Source organism: Lathyrus oleraceus, chromosome 5 (genome assembly GCF_024323335.1).
Source record: "Lathyrus oleraceus cultivar Zhongwan6 chromosome 5, CAAS_Psat_ZW6_1.0, whole genome shotgun sequence".
NCBI lineage: Eukaryota > Viridiplantae > Streptophyta > Magnoliopsida > Fabales > Fabaceae > Lathyrus > Lathyrus oleraceus.
In genome coordinates, this window is record NC_066583.1 from 466,189,014 (window position 1) to 466,196,160 (window position 7,147).

The following is a 7,147-nucleotide window of genomic DNA, read 5'->3' on the forward strand; positions in this document are numbered from 1 at the left end:
TATTCTAGTAATCCTAGTTTTAGCTTATAAATAGGGTGACAATCATTGTAACTTTTATCATGTTTTGTAGCCGTCATTCTCTTAATAGAATATTTCCGTTCATCATTCATTCTACCTTTGCACCAACAATTGGTATCAGAGCTCCAGTTCGGATTCATTGGGAAACACGGGAAACACGAGTGAACGTGAGGTCTTGTGTGTTTGATTTTGATTCTTAGATTCGTGTTGAATCTTGAACAAAATCTGATCAGAATTTTTAATTCTGTGGGTTGGGAAACACTGTGAGAAATCTGAGTGTACTGTGCAAGGTAGAAAGATGAACGGAAACGGCAACATGAACACCAAACTTCCAGTATTTGACGGTAAAAACTGGAATCGTTGGATGATCCAAATGCGTGTACTGTTCGGTGCTCAAGATGTTCTAGATCTTGTCACTGATGGTTATGTTCCGGTAGCAGCAGATGCGACGGATGAACAGAAAAACACGCAGAAGGAAGTAAGGAAGAAGGATCAGAAAGCATTGTTCTTCATTCATCAATGTGTTGATGTAAATGTGTTTGAGAAGATTGCAGATTCAACGACAGCAAAGGCTGCGTGGGACACATTGGTTAGATGTTATGGTGGTGACGCATCAGTGAAGAAGGTGAAGCTTCAGTCCTTGAGAAAGCAATATGAGAATCTCAACATGAAGAATAATGAGAAAGTTTCTGAATACATCTCCAGAGTGATTGTGATCACTAATGAGATGAAAGCGTGTGGAGAAACTCTTTCTGAAGAAACAATCATGGAGAAGGTATTGAGATCCATTACCTGTCAATTTGATTACATTGTGGTAGCAATAGAACATTCCAAAGATCTGAGCACCATGAGAATTGAAGAGCTGCAGAGCAGTCTAGAAGCGCAAGAGTTACGTTTGACTGAGAGAACTTCTGAAAGGGAAGTAGAGCAGCAAGCTCTGAAAGCAACTTCTGATAGGAGGTATCAGAAGCAGTCAGAAGCCAGGAGAAGATCTGATGGTGGTCAGAAGTCAGAAAGCTCAACCTCTGATAGACAAAAGAATGCTCAGAAGGGAAAAGAGAAGTATGACAAGAAGAAGATCCAATGTTACTGTTGTAAGAAGTTTGGTCACTTTGCTAGAGACTGTTGGTCAAACAAGGAGAGAAAATCTGAAGAAGCAAATATAGCCAGAAGTTCTGATGATGAATCTGTGCTATTGATGGCCTCTGAATCTGATGATATGGATCTGATAGACTGGTGGTATATGGACACTGGCTGTTCAAATCATCTTACTGGAAACAAGAAATGGCTGGTTGACTTTGACTCTGAAAAGAGGACAAAGATCAGATGTGCTGATGACAAATATCTTAATGCAGAAGGTATGGGAAATGTCAGAGTGATTCTGAACAATGGGAAAACAACATTGATTCAGAACGTGTGGTATGTACCTGGCATCAGAAGCAATCTGATGAGTGTAGGACAATTAATTGAGAAAGGTTTTTCAGTTACCATGAAGGACAATCTTCTGAAGCTGTATGACTGCAATCAGAAGTTGATTATGGAGTCAGAACAGAGAAGGAATAGAACATTCAAGGTGAATGTCAGAACTACAGACTCAGAATGTCTTAGTGCAACAAGTGCTGAGGAGGAGAGTGAGCTGTGGCACAAAAGATTTGGTCATTTGGATTTCAGAAGCTTAAAACATCTGAATTCAAAGAAGTTGGTACATGGAATTCCTGCAATTAAGAAGCCTGAAAAGTCATGCAAAGTTTGCATGGAAGAAAAACAACCACGATTGCCATTTGCGTCAGAAACTGCTCCAAGAGCAAAACATGCCTTGGGAGTTGTACATTCTGATGTGTGTGGTCCATTTCCAGTAGCATCGATTGGAGGGAATAAATACTTTGTGTTATTTGTTGATGAATTCACAAGAATGACATGGGTATCCCTTATTAAGTTTAAACACGAGGTGTTTGATGAATTCAAGAAGTTCAGAATGAAGGCTGAGAATCAGAGTGGTCAGAAGTTGAAGATTCTTAGAACTGACGGTGGAGGTGAGTATAACTCCAAAGAGTTTCAGAAGTTCTGTGAGGAGAATGGAATTGAGCATGAGGTTACTGCTCCTTATACCCTTCAACACAATGGTCTTGCTGAAAGAAGAAACCGCATTTTGCTTGATATGGTGAGAAGCATGCTAAAGGAGAAGAAACTTCCTCAGAAGCTCTGGGGAAAAGCTGTTGCCACTGCAACGTATGTACTCAACCGATGTCCTACGAAGAAGTTGAAGGAAATAGTTCCAATACAGAAGTGGACTGGAGATAAGCAAAGTGTTAGTCATCTGAAGGTGTTTGGTTCTGTTTGCTATAAACATGTTCCAGAAGCCAGAAGACAGAAGCTGGATGATAGAAGCAAAGTGATGATTCTGATAGGGTACCACAGTACAGGTGCATACAAGCTCTATTGTCCAGAAACCAACAAAATTGAATTCAGCAGAGATGTGATTGTGAAGGAATCAGAATTTTGGAATTGGGATAAGTCTCAATCTGATTCTGATGTTAGAACTTCTGAAGAAAGGTCAGAGTTAAGAATTTCTGAAGTTGCAGTAAACTCTGACGTTGATTCTGATTCTGATAGTGATTCTGACTCTGGAGAAGACTCAGAAGATGAAGGTGACTCTGATGATTCAGACTCTGATGACCCAGACTCTGATGGTAATCCAGATTCTGGTGGCAATTCAGACTCTGGAAATATGCCAACCTCTGAAGATGGTCAAAACTCTGGAGGAAGTCAACCATCTGAAGCTAGAAACTCTGAAGCTCAAGACTCTGAACAAGTTCAGAGACCACAAAGAATCAGAAACATCCCCAGAAGATATGCAGAATTTGACATGCTGCAAGACACTGAAGTAGACTCTGAAGGAGAAGTTATTCAGTGTGCCATGTTAGTAGACTCTGAGCCCATAAGTACATAAGAGGCTCTTAAGCAGAAGCTCTGGCTGAAGGCCATGAAAGAAGAACTTGATGCTATAGAGAGAAACAAGACTTGGAAGCTGATAGAACTTCCAAAAGACAAGAAAGCCATCAGCGTCAGATGGGTTTTCAAGCAGAAGTTAAAGCCAGATGGTTCAATTGGCAAACATAAAGCAAGGTTGGTAGCCAGAGGATTTCTACAGCAACCTGGGCTGGATTACTCTGAAGTGTTTGCACCTGTAGCAAGACATGAAACAATCAGAATGGTGATTGCAATAGCTGCTAACAGGAATTGGCCTCTGATGCATTTAGATGTAAAATCTGCATTTCTGAACGGTCCATTAGAAGAAGAAGTTTACGTGTCACAACCTCCTGGATTTGTGAAAAAGAATCAGGAAGGGATGGTGTACAGATTATACAAAGCTCTATATGGATTGAAACAAGCGCCCAGATCTTGGAATCAGAAGATTGATTCATTTTTCAAGAAGCAAGGCTTTCAGAAATGTGAGATGGAGTACGGTGTCTATGTTCAGCATACTTCTGAAGGAAATATGACTCTGGTATGTTTATATGTTGATGATATACTGCTGACTGGAAGTTCTGAACATGAGATAGCCAAGTTCAAGAAAGTTCTGATGAATGAATTCGAAATGACTGATCTAGGCAAAATGACATACTTTCTAGGGATGGAATTCAGATACTCTGAGAAAGGTATTATTTTGCATCAGCTCAAGTATGAATTAGAAATTCTGAAGAGATTTAATCTGAAGAATTGTAAGATTGCTGTCACACCTTCTGATACAAATCAGAAACTGGATTCTGACTCTGATGGAAAGGATGTGGACGCTACAACCTTCAAACAGTTGGTTGGTTCTCTGAGGTATTTGTGCAATACCAGACCTGATATTTGCTATTCAGTTGGGATGGTTAGTAGGTTCATGAGTAAACCTAAGTGGTCCCATTACCAAGCTGCTGTCAGGATTCTGAGGTATATCAAGGGAACTCTGAAGTATGGAGTATTATTTCCTTCTAGAAGAAAGGATGAGTCAGAACTTCTGAGTTATTCAGATTCTGATTGGTGTGGAGACAGAGTTGACAGAAGAAGTACGTCTGGGTACTTATTCAAATTTCTGGGAGGTCCCATTTCTTGGTGTTCCAAGAAGCAACCTGTTGTGGCGTTGTCAACTTATGAAGCTGAATACATTGCAGGTGCTGTTACTGCATGCCAAGCTGTGTGGATTCTGAATCTATTGCAGGATCTGAAGATTAAAGTAAACAAACCTCTGAAGCTGATGATTGACAACAAGTCTGCAATCAATCTTGCCAGAAACCCAGTGTTGCATGGGAGAAGCAAGCACATTGAGACCAAGTATCATTTTCTGAGACATCAAGTTCAGAGGGGAGTGTTAGAAGTTGTACACTGCAGCACTCAGAAACAGTTGGCAGATGTTCTGACGAAAGCTATCAAGACTGATCAATTTCTCAGATTAAGGGATGGAATTGGTGTTACAAGTTTTGATGGAATATGAATTAAGGGATGGTATTAGAAGTAATTCATATTTAGTTGTACTATTTTCTTAGCCCCTAAGTTTGTTAGAGGGTATTTTAGTATTTTATCCTATTCTAGTAACCCTAGTTTTAGCTTATAAATAGGGTGACAATCATTGTAACTTTTATCATGTTTTGTAGCCGTCATTCTCTTAATAGAATATTTCCGTTCATCATTCATTCTACCTTTGCACCAACAGTTATATCATATAAATATCCATATTGTTTAATAAATTCGAATTTTGAAGAATTCAACATAAACAATTAACACATAGATTGACATCATTCCATAACACTGAACACTTTCTATCATTGAAAAAAATTATATGTATTTTGAAGTAGCAATGAAATATTTAAAAATTAAATTAACTGTATTTTATAGTTGTAGTCTTAGTTTATTATTAAACTAGTATTATTCATTCAACACAATATAGAGGTAGAAGAAACGTGTATATGTTAATATTTAATATTAGAATATGTTAGGGGACCTTCCAGTTGTACTCGTGAGTCGTAGTCAGGTATGTAAGTACTTGAGGTATACCACATCGAAATATGTTTCACTTTTGTCCACAAATATGGACGTCCCAACCAAGAACATCATCATCGCTTACGACATCCTTAGCCCCCTTCACATGATCATTATAAAGGGTTTCCAAAAAGGTAAACCTTGCATGAACACCTCTAATGTGAGTTTCCTCCTCCAACATTTTACTAGGGTCCGCCCCTAACAAGGTGACCATTAGATCGACCTCTTCCTGTCGCCTGATCCTCCCGTGATCTAGTAATTTCCCCCTGATGGGAAGATGTATGAGGTAAGAAATGCCATCCAAAGTGATGGTCATCTCGCCTATAGGTAGGTGGAAAGATGACGTGTCTGAGTGCCACATGTCTATAAAATCCGCCTGCATGTCGTGGTTTATGGTCAAGTATGTAGATGAACATAAACATGCAAGATCGAAATAACGGATAACATCACGAAACCAATTATCAAGGGGTTGTGGAAACACCAACAACTTCCTGTCATGGTTAATCATTTTCAAACACTCACACTAATAAAAAAAACATAATCAGTATGGATTTAATTAGTTGATAACATATGTATTACAAAAGAAAAGAAATATACCATTCATTCTGGACATGCCTAGCAGCATGCTCTGCATAACTATAAAGTAAGGATGTATCATATGGACCTCATGGATGTTTTTCGCCAACAATCTCTAGCCTTCCTATCCGAAGTTTACTTGCAGGACCGGCTACAAAGTCCTAGACTTGGTGTTGAGTATATGATTATTTCGTTGGTAAAGTGTTTGGAATGTTTAAGGGTAGTAAACATAACGCTTTGTAATTTAGCAATGCAGTAAAGTAACGCAGTAAAGGACAAAATACTGATGGAAATGAACAAAAAAAACAACGACAATTTGGTAAGCTAAATGATTTGTAAATATAAATGGAAGCAAAAGTAAATTTTTGTAAGGAGATGACTCTTTTCTCGCAAACGCTTTGGTACTTCAAGTATACTCCTACTGCGGTGCTAAAAATGTCATCCTTTGAAATGATCATTACAATTTGTTTAAATACTAGTAGAAAATAATTGTTGGGAAGTTATAACCCATTTATGGGATGAAACGCGTCGGAGCACATCTCCCACGTTTTCAGGTAACTTCCCACATTCAAATATCCACGATTAATTTCCATCATGGTGTGCCGGTCATCGACTTCGACAACCTTCCCTCTACGTCGACCCCGTGCTCCAGTTTTCTGCCTCGTTGATCTACTCCTCCGACCGTCCTTGTGGTCGACCAAGATTTGCACTCTTTTGGATGAAATTTGCCAGCTAACAATGGGTAACTCTTTAATGGGGCATCCTAATTGGCTTCCTCCGGAGCTTCAAGGGCTCCATGATCAATTAAGGGCCTCACGATCCTCACTTTCTACTACATCATATGTCTGAGATGCATGAGAGAGTCATCTACGCGAACCAAACATTCGGGTTTGCAACGTATATGCAACATCAAACAAGTTAAATTAATTTGTGGCCTCGTGGTCCTCGTTGCGGCCCTTTCACGTCGTACCGATGGGATTTGGGACACACGCCCGAGCTTAATCTGACCAGTGTTGTCTTCATCCGTTTCACTTGCGTTATAAAACCGAGACAAAAATCAACAGCATGCTCAGAAAAATTCACAAAATATCCCAATTTTTTTAGTGAATCAAATCCAGAGATGTATCTCCGAAAACAAAGCACAGAAAAATCTGGAGATGCTTCTCCGGACAAACATGTGATTGTTTCATGGAAGATACGTCATTTCTTCCCTAAAAGTCCAAAGAAAACCTTATTGCATGTTATTATAACCTACCAATTTCATTTACACTACTACCTAAAGTGCCTAAAAAAACGAATGTATCCTAAAAAACAAACTACAAATCAAATCATAAAAAGAAGAAGTCATTTGAAAAACTTACCAAATAAATATGATTGATGAGGGGTAGAAGCTTAGATGTTATGAGATGATAGAAAGAGCTCCAATGATATAAGCTTGATTAAATGGATGTAGAGGTAAAATCATTGCAGAGTTCAAATGACTTTTTTTAGAACTTTTGAGAAAATGAATAAGGAGGAAGAGGGAAGGGTC